The sequence below is a fragment of the Microtus pennsylvanicus genome, chromosome 14, assembly GCF_037038515.1.
Source record: "Microtus pennsylvanicus isolate mMicPen1 chromosome 14, mMicPen1.hap1, whole genome shotgun sequence".
Taxonomy (NCBI): Eukaryota; Metazoa; Chordata; class Mammalia; order Rodentia; family Cricetidae; genus Microtus; species Microtus pennsylvanicus.
Genome location: NC_134592.1, coordinates 53767118 through 53785817, shown reverse-complemented (window position 1 = coordinate 53785817; position 18700 = coordinate 53767118).

Here is an 18700-nt window from a genome sequence, read left to right as displayed (position 1 = left end):
AAGGAAGCAATAACAACAGAGCACTTATTTATAACCGGATGTGTTATCAGTGTACACATATACAGTGCAGCTTTCACAAAAGCCTCGGGACAGGGAAGAACCCCAGAGAACTATTCATTCAAACATCTCATTTTACAGATATTAAAAATGAGCTACGGGAGTGAAATGACTTCTTTTCATGATTCTTCTTGTTAGAAATGGCATTCGAACACAGCTTTAGTTCAGAGTTCCCAGTACCCTGCTCATGGGTCCTTTCTGGTAAGTTTTGAAAGAAAGAAAAGATTGGCCTAAGGGGGCAGAGGCCGGAGACAATACTGAGATTAATACTACAATAAGTATTCTGGGAACTGGATTGGCAGAACAGTGTGTTCATGATTCCATTTGTTCCTTCTAGGTACCAGATAGTTGTTTCAAGTACTTTGCGCTAGAAATTATGTGGTTGTCTTTTCAATACTAAACTTTCAATTTTTTCACTCACTGGACATACACAGTTTACTAAAAGTCCTTATGCATCAAAAATAAATAAATAGATTAATAAAAACAGGTGTTTCATTTTTGTGCCTGTGCACATAAGTGGCTTACTATGCTTACCTGAGTCCCTGGGCCCCAAGTATCTGTGCAACATGAAGTGATGGGTGAAGTCAGGGGAGAAGGAATTAGGCTTAACAACAGTAGATGAAGAAGAAACCTGAGATTATCCTTAAAACCCACACAATTTGAGTGTGCTAATAAGAGCTAGCAGGACAAGAGTACTCATTGAAAGTGAATGTTTGGGAGTGTGTAATATTTGAGGATAGGGGGAGCTAGAATTGTTGAGATGGAGTAGACCTTGCTGGGGGATATCTATAGGTGTGTCATTGTGAATAGGACTGATTCTACAGAATGTTGTTGAGTACAGAAATTATTGGGGGGAGATGAAAGTAGAACATATGGGGAAAGATGACTAGAATTGGGGAGCATTTGGGGGATGTGGAAACCAAGTACAACGGAAACTCCCTGGAATCTACAGGGGTGACACTAGCTAGGACTCCTAGTTATGGAAGGTATGGAGTCTGAACTGGCCATCTTCTGTAACCAGGTAAGGCTTCCAGTGGAGGGACACCAACCCAGTCACAAAACCTTCAACCCATAATTTATCTTGCCTGCAAGATGCGCTGGGGTAACGGTGGCACAGAACTTGTGGGAGTAGCCAACCAATGACTAGTCTAATTGAAGGCTGGGCCATGACTGGGAGCCCATGCCCACTACTGCCTAAATTGCCAGAATCAAGAAGCTGGGTGGCTGAGAGAACTAGGGTAGAACCAAACAAGACAGACAACAACAGCAACAACAAAGTCAATGAAACGATTCCTCATTATACTCTGCTATACTCATAGTTAGGTGCCTAGCCCAGTTGTCACCAGAGAGGCTTTATCCAGCAACTAATGGGAATGAATATAAAAAGACTCACAATCAAATATTAGGCTGGAGATCAAGGAACACTAAGGAATATGGGAAGAGAAGATTTTAAGAGCCAGAGGTGTCAAATAAACCAGGAGAACATGGCCTAAAGAATCAACTTAGTAGGGAATATAGGTGCTCACAAGAGACTGAACCAAAAATCACAGAGCCTGCATGGGTTTGTGCTGGGTCCTCTGAATGTATATTACAGTTATGTACATTGGTATTCTTGTGGGGCTCTTAACAGTGGCAGTGGGGGTGTCTCTGACTCTTTCACCTGCTCTTGGGACCCTCATATCACGGATTTGTGCCTAGGCTTACCACAACTTGATATTCCATATTTGGTTCATATACTTGGCAGGCTTGCTCTTTTCTGAAGGGAAAGGAGGAAGAGTGGATCTGGGATAGAGGGAAGGTGTATTGGAGTAACTGGGAGTAGTTCAGGGAGGGGAAACTGAGGTCAGGATGTATTGTATGAAAGAAGAATAAATTTAAAAAAACGAAAAAGAAAAAAAGAAATGGCTCTGTGAGTATAAAACTCTAGGAAAATTCATTCTGATGTCTTAGATTTGACTGGAAGAAGTGAAACTATAAGAAGAGGATTCCAGAACACCCAAGATATGAAATAATAACCTGGAATCCCTGTGAAGAGTGGAATAAATCTGTGAAAGATAACACAAGAATTATAGTGAGAATGATTTCATGAAGGAAAGGGAAGCGCAGCTTCACGAACTCAAGCTGAGAAGACTAGTGCTATGTATTTAAAAATGCTCTGGGAGAGCAAAAGATGCCATGAGAGAGAGAGACAGAGTGTGGAGCGATTTTTTTATTAGGGGAAAGGGAAGGTAGAAAGAGAGAAGCAGAGAATGAGACCAGCCTCTGGGGACAGGAGCAGCAGAAGAGCCAGAGAGAGTGGGAGGAGACAGAGAGAGAAGCAGAGGGAGAAGAGAGAGAAAGAAAGAAAGGGGGAGGGAGAGAGAGAGAGAGAGAAAGAGATGGAGAGAGAGAGAGAGAGAAAGAGATAGAGAGAGAGAGAGAGAGAAAGAACAAGAGAGAGAGAGATGGGAGGTGGCAGGTACCTTTCAAAAGAAAGTAGTCAGCGCACACAGGAGATGCTCTTAGTGGCTGCAGCTGAGGACATAGCCTGTCAGGACCCCAAAGGCAGGCCAGAACAGACTCCTTAATACTAACAGCTAACATTAGTGATGAGTGTTATAAACATGGGATTAAAATACAGCAGCGCTTGGTGAAATGCTGACTGTCAAGGATGAAAGCAGAGGAAAGTAATTTGTAGTCACAGACTTCAGACCACCCTCAGTGTATGTGTCGTTATTCCTGGCTGAGCTGGGAATGTGTTCGGAGTGATGACGGTTGTACTTTCATTTATCTGTCCCTAGAACTTATGCAAATACCAGGTGCTCCGTCAGACAAGGCAATGAATGTTGTTATCGTGAAAGTGCGAGGTGAGCTTAGCCGGAAGAAAAGTAAGATTTGGGAATTCTGTCTTTAAAGAAACAGCAGGAATCTCACCTAGAAATACCTTAAATTTTAATGGAAAGAGTCGATCTTGAATCATGTTAGGCCCAATGAGGAACAAATTACAACAGTGGGAATAGTGACATCAATGAGAATAGGGAATGAAGGAGGGTCGGGTAGAAGGTTTGACGGTAACTGTCAGCACTCAACAGTATTGTCTATTGTCTAAATAAGAGCAAATGTATGCACATGTCTGGCTCACCATCGAGTTTAGGGACTTACATTAGCCCAGAAACTTCGAGTGATTTCTTAATTTATGTGACGTGTCTTCTTTCTAACCAATGAAAGGGGATAAAATGTAAGACCCAAGAAATTTAGAGAAAATTACAAAAGCAAAAGGAAAGACAAAACCTCAAAAAACCCTTTTAGCTGAAGCAATGTGAATTTGAGTAAGAGACAGAATTTCTATTACTGTTTTTTTTCTATTAATAATATATGAGAGCAAGGCCAATAGAGAATATAAGAGAGTAGATTATGTGAAAATGCGATTGGAATGTCTGGGAGATCAAATTATCTTTTCATTATTGCATTTTAAAAAGATGGACATTTCAGAGGCTAAAGTATGTTCTGTTTTTTCTGGGGACTCATATTGTTAAAAGCCCATTATAGCTGCTTCTTTCTTGATATTAATGTACTTGCTAGGACTGGTGAATCATGGCTGAGGACTTTGCAGAACAAATCAGAAAGCATTTAATGAAGATTAGGGCTAAATTGTGCAAGAGCGTAGAAGAGCGATGGCCTTGCACTGTGACATCTTTCAAAGCCATGAGCACTTGACTGACCTGGAGCCCAGACCCAGGCCCTGTGGGTGCAGGGTGAGCTGGCCATAAATAAGGGTTACCAGGATGGGGAGAGATGTGGCTGGACCATGTAGCTCTTGTTTGTAAGCCCTATTTCAGGAGTTTGGACTTTCCTGAGAAATAATGAGTGCCATTCTCTGTTTATCTGGATGTAGGGTGGTGATTGAATTAGCACAGATGTTGATGGAAAGCAGACAGGCAATGTAGGGAAGAAAGCCAAGACTTAGGCCATGAAGAGGAAGAAAACTGCAGATTTGAACTTAGGTAGAAAATAAGACATTGTGTAAATTAGGACAGCCAAGAATCCCTCACAGACCGGGACATGGTAGCCTATATTTTTAATCCCAACACTAAGGAAGTGGAGGCAGAAGGACTAGGAATTCAAGGTCAACTTTAGCAATATAGGTAGTTCCAGGCCAGCTTCAAATCCATGGGTCTATATCTCAAAACCAAAACCAAAAACTCCAGTGGTTTTAACAAGTAGGTGTGTGAGGGTGCTGCTGTCTGTGGGAGCACAGTGGAGGAAACACCATATCTGGTGCATGCTTTGAAACTTCAAAAAGCTAAGTTGATGCTAAGCACATAGCATTAAATTTACCATGTTCACCATTCCCATTCATGAGCCGTGTTTAGATCCATTCTTACTGCTGTGCAACTAAATACCAGGAGCTTTACCTTGCAGATCTAAAACTTGCTCAGCTAATTAAGCAGCAAATCTCCTCTCTCTCTATCAACTACCATTCTGCTTTCTGTCTCTCTCAATCTTTTCAGAACTTCTCCTAGGAGGAGTCAAACAATTGATTGGTGTCTTTCATTTCACATAGTATCCACAGGACTCACCAGTAGAGCATGTCAGAACCAAGAACGTCCTTTCTTTCAAAGGTTCAACAGTCTGTGCCTAAGCCACATTTCTTCATATATCAATGGGCGGTTGGCTTATTTTATTTCACCTTTTGGCTATTATGAATAATAGTGCTATAATCATAGGTCTACAAATACATCTTTAGCATTTTGCTTTTAATTCTCAGAAGTGGCATTGCTGTAGCACATGGCAACTGTGTCTGTTGCTCTCAGAGAAATTGGCATACTATTTTCTATATGGGCCACACCACTTTATCACCGCCAACAGTGAACAATGATTTTAATTGTTCACACTTTCATTACTATCACTTGTTATTTTCTGGCTTTCCTTTTCTTTTCCTTTTCTTTATACAGTAGCTATGTGAAGTAGATGTGAGATGGTGTGTCTCATTGTACTTATGGGATATGTTTTGACGGAGTTTCAGGTATTGGAAATGGTACAAGTAAGAATTGAGGATTTTTTTATTTTTAAATTTTTAATTAGCATACAAAATAGTAGGCTTCACTTTGGCGCTTTACTTTAAAAATTATGGCCCGGGGAGGATCAATCATTCCTTTTTGAGGGTGTGGCTGCTTGGAGACTTCCCAGGCTCCAGTGGGTGGCCCCATACTCATACATATATTCGAGACACTATTGTACTTAATGGATTATTAAAACAAGAAAACGGCACAAAATTGTGAGTGATGTATAATGTAGGATGAGGAAAAATTGGATGAGGACAGATATAGCTGCATTTCATTGTATATGTGTATTAAATTCTCAAAAGTAATGAGGAAAAAATAGAAGAATAAATGCAAGTTTCTTTTATTGCATTTATTTATTTAGAAAAAAAGTACCATCACCAAAAGAAACTGAACACCTCTACAAATGAGGGATGAATGACCTATGAAACACAAAATCCAAATAAAAAAATGATAAAAAAATAAAGAAAGCCATAGAAACCATGCTGCTTAGCAACCTTGTAAGAGAGTGGGTCAGGCAAAGAGACTCCACAGAAACCAGCAAGCTCTGTGCAGAGAAGCTCTAGACTCTTCTGAGAATTCTGGAACTGGATTTTGCAAGTGCCACTGCTCTGCAGGGAGCCCCAGGAAGTCCAGTAGTCGGTGGGGAGTAGGAATTAACAGCCCAAAGTGCCATTGGCAGTAGAGACCTTCAGTGTGGACCGATTCTTGGAGCAAAATATAAAACAAATAGGATAGTAATTCTAGGAACTCAAGAAAGAGAAAGTCTAGCTGAAAAGGGAGAAATGAGAATTCTAGACTCAAGGAAAGGGCAGCCTTTAAGTGGTGATAGTGCCCGCCTTTAATCCCAGCACTGAAGAGGCAGAGACAGGAAAATTTCTCGAAACCGAGGCCAGCTAGTCTACAGAGGGAGTTCCAGGACAGCCAAGGCTGTTACATAAAGAAACCTTGTCTTGAAAAAATCAAACAAAATAAAGAGAAAAAAACAAGCAAACAACAATGACAGCAAAAAAACTGAAAAGGCATAGAAGCCTCTAGACAGGAGAACAGATGTCACAGTGTTTTGATTGTAGTTCAAGGAGGTTCATGTTTAGACTTCTAGACTACAGGACTGTAGCTCAAATTTATGTTGCTTTGGGGTAGTAACCTTGTGGGTTTACCATGGCAACCGTAAAAAACAGAGTTATTTAGATATAATTTTATCTTTTCAGGGTTCACAATGAACATTAATGTCAAAATCTATCCAAAAAGCTTCATTTAGTGAAGTAGATATCAAAATATTGACCCAATGTATGTGGTCTACACATTTACTTTGCATAATAAGAGACTTTACCAAATCATCTTCATTATCTGCACAAAATCTAGTGATACACGGTCCATTTTATTCTGTTGTATTATATTAAAAATCAGTTGAATTCACGGACCATTACATAAATTGACTTTATAACCCATAAGTAATTTGCTATATGGAATTTGAAAAAAAAATTCTAATATGTTTCTTGACTGGCAAACTATAGGACTGTGCTCAGCTTTTCATTTCATATACAGGGTACAGATGTGATTAGATCTGGGCAATCAAATGCCCTTGTATTAAAAATTGTGTATCACAGCCCCAGAGAGGCTAGATAACAAGGAGGGCCCAAAGAGGGATGCACGGGTTTCCCTGGGAAGGCAAAGTAGAAAAGATCTCCTGGGTAAACTGGGGATGGCAGTGTGCTGACGGTTGAGGGGATGGAGAGATGAGAGTTAGAGGGAACAGGTTGGAGGGAGATGGAGGGAGAGAGTAACAAAAGAGACGTCTTGATAGGGGGAACATTTTGGGGTTAGGGAGAAACCTGGTGCCCAGGAACCCACAAGGATGACCCCAGCTAAGACTCCTAGCGATGGTGGGAAGGGTGCCTGAACCTGCCATCTACTCTAAGTATATTGGTGCCTTTCCTAATTGCCATTAGAGATACTCTATCCAGAAACTGATGGAAGCAGAGGCAGAGATCCACAAACAAGCACTGTGTTGAGCTCTGAGAAGAAAGGGAAATGGGATTGTACCAGCTAGGGGGAAAACCACCGGATTGTACCATCACGGGGGAACCCACATAGACAGGTGACCTGAGGTCTCTGGAGCTTGCAAATGCTGGACCAACAGTCAGGAGCCTGTATGGGACCAACCTAGGCCCTCTGCATGTATGTGACAATCATATAGCTTGGTCATTTAGTCAGGCTCCTAACAGTGAGAACAGGAACTCTCCCTGGTTTTTGGTAACCTGTCCCCATAAGGAGGGAGCTTGGTCCTGCCTCAGTCTGATGTGCCATGCATTGGTCAAGCCCATGGGAGACCTGTTGCTTTCTGAATAGAGATGAAGGAGGAGTAGTTGGGGAGGGAGGGTAGATGGGAAAGGGAGGAAAGGATGGAAGGGAAACTGATTGGTAAGTAAAATAAATGAAAAAAAAAATCTTATCTAAATAAGAATAATGTTTCTGTATTTTTCTATAGTTATTTATGAAAATCTGACCCCTATCTCCAGTGGAATCCTTCTATCTAATTGTTAATTTTATAGCAACTGAGAGGCAGGGTTTAGAACATAGCTAAGATTGAGTTCTTGACAGATATGAGAAACATCGTTATTGCCCCACTTCTTTATGGGAAGCAGGTACCCAAGCAGAGAAGCTCAGAAGAGGCTCTATTCCAGTCACTTCTCAAAACCCAACATACAGTCAGCTTGTCTGGAGCAACCTGGGTATCCTTTTCATCTCTACTTTCCTCTGAAAGTAATGTTTATTTTCTGAAAATCAACCCTAGATCAACAGTACTATAATCCTGTAAAACCAACCAAAAAAAGCCAAGGGAGGAAGTGGAAGCATGTGAGGCTTGCATCATAAGCTCTTAGGGCACAGAAGGAAAAGCAAATACCTCCTTTCATTCTCTACTAGAAGACAGTGAACTTGAGACAGGTGTTCTGTCTGTAGTATTTTAGGTCACTTGCATTCTTGTAATCAGAGGCTGCTCATTCATTCCTGGATTTCTAGACCCCAAAGAATCACTCAGGAACTATATTAATTACAACATTGCTTGGCCTATCAGTTATACATATTTCAAGAAGAGAGTAAGCTGAGTCAAAGAGAAGCCATGAAGCCCCGCAAGGAGACAGATGTGCTGAAACCACAAACCTCGTGGTAAAATATAAAATAATAGAAATGAGTTAATAAGAAGCATGAGCTAATAGGCCAAGCAGTTTTGTAATAATACAGTTTCTGTGAGATTATTTCAGGTCTGGGTGGCTGGGAAACAAACAAACGGCCTCTGTCAATACATTTGCTATCATCCAATTTGATCATCTCCACGTTGACTGCATGTTGGCTGAATAACTATCTTCAATTGTGAAGAAAATTAAGAGCATTTTTCTGTTCCTCATGCAGTGTTTTTCCCTTTTCTCTTTCTTTTACCAGAGGGCAGAGGGAAAAATAAGTGAGAAACAGTGCCTATGAGTCTAGTCTTTTTACGGCAGGTTGGATTCAATTCACAGCGACTACTTCAGGAATCATGCAGTGGAGTGATAAAATGGGGATCTTCTTTTCTGCTTTACTCTGTTTTCAGCTATAAATGATCTCCAATAATTTCAAAGCTGACCGCTTCATGCATTTGTTTGTGGTATAAACCGTCTATACAGATTTGCTGGGTGGAGCTGTGTTTATCCTTTACACTCTTTGAAATCTTACTCAAGGTGGGGGGGGGGGTTAACACTAGTTGAATTAGCCTTGGTGGCCTCACATTAATTCCTTTAACTTGATAACTTCAAAGAATATTCGAAGAAATTTATGTTAACAGTGTCTAGCATTCAGTAAATGGAATAAAAATAATTGCTACTGTACTGACAGAAGTAGCAGAAATTTCCCCATCTCCCTTTATATTCAATAGTCTAATGGTAAAAGAGATGGGAACACCTACAATCCCAGAAAAATCCTCAAATATATTTTTTGCTCTTAAAAGAAATGTCAAGAAAACAGCAAGATTCATCTGTTAACTGCTAATCTCTCAAGAAGTTAAAATAAGAGAATCTGAGGAGCCTTAGGGTTTAGCCTGAGGCCACAGACTCCTGCCAACTGCTTTAGTTAATCCACTTATTTTCCTTCAGGCCAAATCATCAGCCTTGAGGCTACTAGAAAACCATAGCAACTGAAATGGAGAAACCAATATTTAAGAGTTCCTCTATAATAGAATACTACGTAGTAAATTCTGACAAGTAATTTCCTGACATTCCCTGAGAACATCTGAGAGAAATGACTTCCACTAACATTTTCTACCTCACTCAGAACAATTGTAACAGAATAACAGAAGTCAATCTTTATCTTGTGTTGGAGTCTATGCTGAGTGCCTTAAATATGGTGTACTATGAAAATTGTACAGCTGCCTTATGAGATAGCTATAGTCTTTATAGTTAGTGAAACTGAATACCCAGAGATTGAGCAACTGACTTGAAATCTCACATATGGAGACTGGATTTGAATTGAGGCCACCTGTTTCCAGAGTCCCTAGTAATTTCAGTATGTCCTGTTTATGTCTGTGCTGCCTAACACACATAAATCATGTGATCTTCCACTTTGGCATCTTGGCTGACTATATGATCCAAGAATAGATAATGTGTAAAATGTATTTATTGGGTCAGGTGGTGGTGGCACATGCCCAATCCCAGCACTTGGAAGGCAGAAGCAGATGGATCTCTGTGAATTCAAGGCCAGTCTGGTCTGCATAGCAAGTTTCAGAACAGCCTGAGCTGTTACACAGAGAAACCTTGTCTTGAAAAACCAAACCAAACCAAAACAACCTCCGCCAAAACATTACTTACTGTAGTTGTAATCGGTAGATGGTAGACTAAAACAAGAAGTCCATGTGTGTAGATGAATCGTGAAAAATGGTAAACAACATTTAGACTCTCCTGGTGTCCTTGAAGACAACTTTTATGTAGCATGTTGGTTATCATGTTTTAAGATTAATCTTTGATATAATAAAATAATAGGTAGTATAACTTTTCCTATTGTTTTAGTAGAAAATAAAAGTGATAGAATAATAATAATTATTTGGAAAGGAGGTTTTACAACTCATGTATTAAAATTATCCTAAGGACAACTTTTAAGGTGGATAATAAAATCAGATCTAGTTAGGCTGCATAGCGAGACTGAGTTCTTCCCTTCCTCCAAAAGAGTCTATGGCTATATCAATACTGAGGAAACAAAGTATAAAGATTTGACAAGAGTAAGTACATGAGGCTTTGTTTTAAGATGTTGAAGAATTGTTCTAAGATATAATCTTGTATGTACAAAAGTCTAACAAAAGCTAAGTTTAGAAAGTTGTGGGATAAAAGATCAATACACAACATCCATTTTATACAAATAAATCTGAAAATAATATTAGGAAAACAGTTTCATTCAAAACAAACAAACAAACATGAAGGGTTTGAGGCACAAATGTTGTACCCTGGAAAGCATAAATCTTGGTCCTCACTAAACTACCAAAAGTCTTTTTGAAAAACAATAAATTGTTTTTTTAATATTCTGAAATGCAGAGGACTTAGAATAACTGGAGCACCTCCATAAAAGAAGAACCAAGTTAGAGGATTTACCTAATGCAGTAATGGAACCTACACTTGTCAGGACGATTTTACATTGTTATAAAGATAGAGATATAGATCAAGGAAACAAAATTCTTCAAATTGAAAGTCTGGAAATAAACATTAATAGTTCATTAATTTTTTTAATGTTTCAATAATGAAGAAAAAAATCATCATACAACAGTTGGTCCTGGATCAAATATACATGAAGGTTAGAAATCCAGAACTAAGTCAGAATCCCATACTTGAGGCAGACAACAGTCAAGAAAGAGACACCCAGGTTACATGCAACACACAACCTGGAGATAGAACCCTGAGCATGTGTGAGCCATAGCATGTCAACCCAATGGAAATGATTCTTCTGGGATTCCTAATTGTAGGCATGGATGAGATGTACTTTTTATATTCTGGCCAAATCTGTGTCCAGTTTACCAGCTGAAGAAAGACTTTTGTTGGGAGTGAGAAAAAACACACAGGCAGCAGTGACAAAGAGCAAGGCCCTTCATAAAGCAGAGCAAAGGACTTGGAAAGGCAAAATCCAGTCCCTTCTCTGGAGTTAGGGTTTTCTAAGTCTCTGATGGCCTTTCCTCCCTAATTTGATGTTGGTCAGTTTGAAGAAAGACAGGGTGGCTGACTGACCCACAGATGTTGTACAAATACATCCTGATTTGGCCTTGAACTTGTTGAGCCATCTAGCAGCAGTAAGCCCTACTGGCCAGAGAAAAAGCCAACAAAATCTTTGTTTTTAGATGCCAGGTTTTTGTTTCATGCCAGGAGGGTGAGAAAGAAGCTAGCTATCTTGCAGGTCACCATCTTTATTACCTAGTCATGGCCCCTCTCCTTAACTGTCATGTCAGAGTCTGAATAACTCCTGGTCTCTCATGATCACATTGAGGAACTGGTTCCAACATGCTGATTTCTAAAGGACACTATCATTACAACCAAAGCAACAGTTTTCAGATCACACGCTTGTTTTCTATAGAATCCACTTGGGAAATGCTGACACACTAGAACATGCTGGCAGAGAATTGGGAAGCTCTTTTTAGAAGAATATTTGACATCAGCCCTTCATTTTCTGTATTTGTAGAATACACTAGCAGCCCACATAAACTTCTCTTGAATGCTATTAAGAAGACCAAACGAATGATATCAAGCTTGTTAAAGTGTTAAAAATGGTAAAAGATTCTAACTGTAGCATTTAAACCAATAAGCAATGTACCACCTCAATCAGGTAGCTAAAGATAGCACCATAAGCATAGATTTAGTGTAAGCCAATACTTGAGGTGTAAATGGTCATTTCCAATTCTTCAAGATGGGAGAGTGGCCTGGTTCAGCCCTACAGAAAAAATAAGAAAGGTTCAAGATGAGGCCACATAAACCCTCCAATCCTAGGACACCCGGAAAGCTATTCATCCAAGAAACCCTATTTAAAGCCTGCCTCCTGCTCAGTGCTTTGCTGTTTCTCACCCAAGCAGTCAATCACTCTTATGTTTCTCCCAATAAATCTCTCATGTGAGGTTTGTTGTGTGGTATGACTTTGTGATATTCCTTGGCTCCCAACTGTCAGGATCTTTTTCCCCCTCAGAGCTGTAACACTTATATTTATAAATTGGCCTACCAAGTAATTTTTTCAGAAGGCTTTTACTAGCTAAATTGGAGCAAAAATACAATTCTTAAGTTCTTTATGTATCTATTGGTGTGTGGCAAAATTTTTCTTGGGGAGACTCAACACACATAGTCAACTCATTCAAAATAGGGAGCTCGTGACTGATCAAAGTTACGAATACCATCAAAGTCCAATTATTGAGGTTATTTGTAGAGATATGGGTGAGAGGCTACTTACAGGTACAGAAATTGCTCAAAGACAACCTTATTACCACCCACCCTAGCATGGGTGACGGCTCACAAAAGTTGGTGTTAGGGTCAAAGAGTAGAGCTCAAGAAAAGACCAACAGTCATGTATGCAATAAACCAGAGTGTTTTATTAAATCCAACATATTTTGGTGGCACATGGCAACCCCAAGAGAAGCTCACAGGCTCTTTTTAAACCAGAATAGGGAAATTTCAGGGAGGAAAGATTAGTCTGGGGACTGATTGGTGGCTTTAAACAAACAGTTTATGGGTTGCTACAGGATTGGTTGGTGGCTCAGTGGTTAGGGGCTTTTCAGCTTAGGGAAGGAGAAGCTATCTTTTATTCTCTTACGGTTGCCCGAGGTTGTAAGGAGCCCTCTGATAGGTTGCTCCTGGGTTGCAGCTTTCCCTTGAACTGCTTGCTCAGCTCCAGCTGGTTGCAATAAATTGAAACTAAGGCGTGGTCCATGGCAGGGGCCTTCATAGATTTGTCATGGCTCTGGTTTGGCTCCCTGGCCCTCTCAGCTAGAACCCTAGATCACACTATACAGCCTACATACAGCTCAACAGGTTGGAAAATGTCCCTTCTAAGTGACTGTTGGTCTAACCCTCCTCCAGGCAACTCAGCCGGTTTCTTCTGGAAACCTCATCTGATCTCAGTGCCTTTTGGGAATCTTGTCTTGTCAGAGAGTCTTCTTTATTCCTCAACTCCCCTCATCTGAGAGAGACTCTCAGTCTTTATTGCTTACTCTGGCAGGGAAGGACCTGCTGAATCTTGTTTGTTTCAGGGACTTCCTGAAGTTATTTTGAGTTGTGTACCTCCCTTAAAGAGCTTGTCTTTAGGATGAAATGTTTCAGTCCTATTGGAAACTGTTACCCAGCAGCTATACTTTACGTGCTCATGTTGTGGCAGCACATACTGATGTTTGCATTGGTTTGACAACTGTATTGTAGCTCTGGAGCTATTGTAGCCTCCAGGCTGTAAGGCTATTGTAGCAGTGAGGGTGGCAAAAAGGTAAAAAAGATCATATGTCTTCATTTGGAGTGGAAATCTATCTAACTCAACACATAATTCTAATCTGTCACCATTCTACTTATTTCACTGGAAACAGCAGTGCACTGGTAAAGATTCCCCAGATGCTTAGACAGCAGTAGAAAGTTATGCCAAGTTTTCTTGACCATGGGGGGTATGAACATACATGTGCAAGCAAGTTGTTCATTCTTTCTCAGTAGAAGAGATAAGTTTGATTTGGCTTAAAGGGAGACGTGCGAGTGCAATGCTGCAAGATAAAAAGCATATACAAGCTGGTTGGGAACAGGCTTTCATCAGGCTAAAAATGAAATTGTGCTCATGGAATGAATGCTTTTCCAAACCCTTTCCTTAACAAAGGAGAAATGGCAGCTAAGTTGAATTGATGTATTTTTTAAAATAACCCTGGCTACTAAAATGGATGTACTTTGTGCTCATCAAGAGAAAGCTTAATGACAACACTTGCTCTTTTCTCAATGGTTGACCTTTTGTGGCCACTTAAAAGAGGGAGAGTCAGGCTGTGTTTGTAAGCAAGAAATTTCAGCCTGGGCTATCTGTTTTAGTGATGCTTTATCAGGATAGTGAGGTCGGGTAAATGTACAAACACGCACTTTGATGAGAAAGCATGAGGACTCCCTGGAAAAAAATGGTCTAGAGAAGGGAACAGATTTTTTGTCAGGCCATATTCCTAAGCTATAGATTGGATCTAAATAATAAAACATAAACACAAATTCCAGTTGAAAAGACGGAGAAAGAAATCCAAGATTTTGTTCACTAAGGCTCAGTCTATGATTACCTGCTTTAACTTTGGGAATATCCACAATATATAAATATGTTTGAGGAGAGAGGAGAGATGTTTAGACTCATTACACTCTGGGGAAATGTAGAAGACAGAGCATATTACTGCTCTGCCTTGAGAAGAGGAAGCATTTTCTTCTAAATATCCATCATAATGTAAACTACTTGGGTTTGAGAACTCCAAGTGACATGTCTAGTTACTAGAAATAGAACTCTGAGGTTTTTAGGTGTTCATCAGATGGGGAACATATCTTATTCAAAACTCCATAAAATATATGCCTATTTCCCAATAGACATAGCAGCTGTTTATTGAATCAGAATAGTAGGAAATAATGAATAATATTAATTGTAGCTAAAATGCAAGTGATTTATATATGGGCCATAATTCTCTTCAGTGAGATGAAAATACAAAATACTGCTTATTTTTGTTTTTACCAATACCTTTTAAGCAGTAATTATCGATTGCTCTTATTGACCTGGCCCTTTGGGAGTCATTTATTTATTTAATTTTAGGCTGCTCCCCCAACAAGTTTTAAGCAATCACAATGCACATATCAAAGATTACTTATATTTTGTTACTTTATACTACTGAAGATAAACTTATATAAGTTTTAACATGTAAAGTTACCCACACAGCTAAAATTGAACACGATTTTGCATTGCTGGCCATAGCCTTAGTCTCCATCACTGGCATTGCTCAAATCTATGTTTTTATGATTATACAGGATATGGCTGAGTTAGTACAAGAGAATGTGCGTGAGAATTTCTGTGGACGGGTACAGTAGCCACACGTGTATCCTCTCGTTCTATCTTTCTGCTTCGTGTGTCTCATCTCCTGGGATCAAAAGCTTGCCCAAGGCTTGTTCTTACTCTGTTAGAGACATAAAAGGGCCTAGGGCTGGAGCTGACAGTGTTTCCCCTGATACTCTCTTCCATTGGCAGAAACAATCAGATGCGGACACAGAATGGAGATAAAGGATTGGGGCCCAAGATACAACCTACACATTGTCTTTATACTTTTTAAAAGTTTGGTTTGTATGTCACGGTGGGCTTCAGGGAAAGCACATTCTTACGAGCAAAAGAAATCACTGTGCTGCCCATTACCCCAGTAGTAAACACACACCACTCCTTTTATATTCCTCGCACACTTCTGCAAGGTTTGTGTTTGACTTTTGCAGTAATCCTATGAGGAGCTACACACATTTACCACCAAAGAATCAGAAGCACACAGATATTGGTAGAAAGGCTAAATGTCTTCCAGGAACTCAAGACTCTGGATGAGTGTCAAGCTGAACACTGTAGCCAGGCTTCTTGTGTTGGGGCATGTGGCCACATCAGGCTTCCTGGCTGTGTACTGGAATACCTCTTAAGGCAGAAGAGAGAGACCTGTAAGTGTATGGCTACAACAGGTGATTCTGCTAGTTACTCCTCAACTCGGCTTGATCCATCAAGCATTGTTCCTCATTGTGCATCTTCCTCAAATTGGAATGAGAATTGCCATTCTCTCTTTTTCTTTCCCTTCATGTGCTTAGAGTATTTATCTGGCATACTTTTTCTTTTAGCACACTGGTAGAATTTGACATAAGCATCTTGGCAAAAGAATGTATGTGTTCTTTACATCTATTAAGGCAATAAGCTGACTAGTCTTAACTACAGCACTGTACAGTTTGGTTTCTGGAACATACTGAATTTCCCTTATTGATATAGGAGTGACTTGGTCCAAAAGAGCAGAAACTTGAGCCAGGAAAGAAAAAAAAAAGAAAGTAAATTCTTGAACCATTTGTTTTTACTTAGAAGCTAGGAAAGAAAACAAAAGTGAAACTTGTCCAATATGGGAAATTATTCTGTCTATTAAGTAAAAATGCAAGGTTTCAAAGGAATATGTTATAGCACATTCATTTGCATAGTTCTGATGACATTGCAGTTTCAATGCTTCTAGGAGCCGAACAGTTCTTAATTTTAAGTTTTAGAGATGCTACCTCAACTATTTTACTAAATTACTTTCCTGCTACTTTTCCCATAAAAGCACCTTTGTTTATTTTAAATGCAGCGTTCTACCATATTATTTTTATTTTTAGGCATTTAAGGATTAGTTATATGTTCAGGAGTTAGAAAAAACGCGCTCTAATTTGTTCATTAGTAGGCAAGCTGCCCAGCATGCCCAGCTCTTGCCAGGTGCTGAGCTGACTGCTGGAACTGCCGAGTAAACATGCGCAGAGATCTTTGTTCTTTGTTTCCTGACAGCGCTTTTTGGCTTCCGTTGGAAATCTGACCTTGACAGTCCAGGGTGTAGGACACAGGCTGTGCCAAACAACTAATGCTATGAGGTGTAGACCAGGGTCCGAGAGCTGTTCTTTCCACCTTTTTCCAAACAATGCAGCGATGCTGTTCACAAGAAATATTTAGGAAATTCACATCCTTGTGTTACCTTTGAGGGAATGCATCCTGCCTGATGTTGTTCTATCTCGGCTTTAAATGCAATCACATTAATGGAATTACATTCTAGTGTTTTGTTAGAGAGTGGAGACAGTGTCCACTCGTTTGTCAACGACCTCCAGCCTAAGCTGAGGATGAGGGACGTAAAAGGAGCAGGGCTGAAGTTGAAAGGCTGGGTACAGCCTTGCTTTCCCCTTCCCTTCTGATTTGCTTTGGAAGAACATTCATTAATTTTAATTAAAACTATCTATTGACCTGCTGCTGTAAGCTGTGTACCATGCTGAGCATTTGAGTTAAAATGGAACAAACTTCGATTTCTGACTGCCTGGTGCTTTTGCAGGCGAGTCAGGAGGAAGTGGGAGATAGTTCACGATGCACAAACGGACAGGCAAATACCATGACTTCAAACTGTGCTCTGGGTTAAAGAGAAAGTGGGGAGCAGAAACAGCCACCAACAAGAGAGAATCATGGGGCATTTCTGCTCCCAGTGTTTCCTGGTCAGGATGAGACCACCTCCTCATGCTTAGGAAGCATACGGAAAGGGTTCCTTTAAAAACTGGTGGATGAAGCTATGGTGAACCCGTGGGACTTCAACGTTCTGCTCTCTAGCTCCCAGACAGAACCTTGGCTTTCCTGCAAGGGTGTAATGCATTCTGAGTCACTGTGGAGCTGACAAAAAGCTTTTCTTTAATTTCGATGACTTATGGTGCAGAGACAATGCCTGCTGTGGAAATTTTCCTGAAGGTTCAATTATTGAATGAAAAATTACTCTCAGAACATGTTCTGATTGTAGTTTTGAATACTTTGTGAACCTGTTCTATCATGGATGAGCATTGCAGATACTCCTGTACTGATCACATCACGACAGGATTAACAAGGCTAATTGATTTTCTCTCTAGGATTTTTTAGTATGTCAGGTTTAGGTTAATTGGCATGGTGCTGGGCACAGAGAAATATCTATATTTGAATGTCTTATGCTATGGCATCTGAAGACCTTGAAGATTGACACCACTGGCTGTTCTAAATCATGATGCTGTATTTCAAATAAATAGCAATTCTTTCTCTTCTCCATTCTCCTCCTTCTTGAGAAAGGGTCTTATGACATAGCCTTGGCAGGCTTGTAACTAGCTCTGTAGACCTGGCTGGCCTAGAAGTCAAGGAGACCCTTCTGACTCTGCGTTCTGAATGCTGGAGATTAAAGATGTCGAGCCACTATGCCTGGTCAAGTAAATTACTTAAGAGATTCTTTCAAACAAGCATTGTGTGTGTGTGTGTGTGTGTGTGTGTGTGTGTGTGTGTGTGTGTTACATATGTACTATTTTCAGAAATATATTACTTGGTGAAGAGAAAATTTAGAGCCAAATTTAAGTCTTTGAGAAAATAGATATACTAATTCTGTAAACTTATTTCTTCCAGGTTTTCGTTGCCTGGGGGACCAGCCTCCAGTAGGGCTCAAAGGGAAATTCTCTGATCAGTGTGCTGTGACTGTTTTTCTGAGGGGATGAAAGGAAAGACACTCCCACATTGTCTTGATGGTTTCCTTCAGACCATTTCTTTATTCTTCTTTCATACTTTCTCTACTCTCTATTTATTTGTCTAGTGATTTTCTTTTCTCTTTGCTGATGTTTTTTCTAACTCCTTTTAACTCTTGGTTTCCTTCTAACTCCATCTTTATTCTTTCTTATTTTCTTTCTTGAAGTTATCATTGTCCTCTCTATTCTTTTCTTACTGCTTGTATACCCCAGCAAAATCTTTCAAGGAATATAAAAACTACAATGTGGTTTCATTCTGTTTTTTTTTAATGTGAATGATTATAATGAACAAAAGTTAAAAAACATTTTTCATATGCTTTAACACGATTAAACTTGTTACATATTACTGGT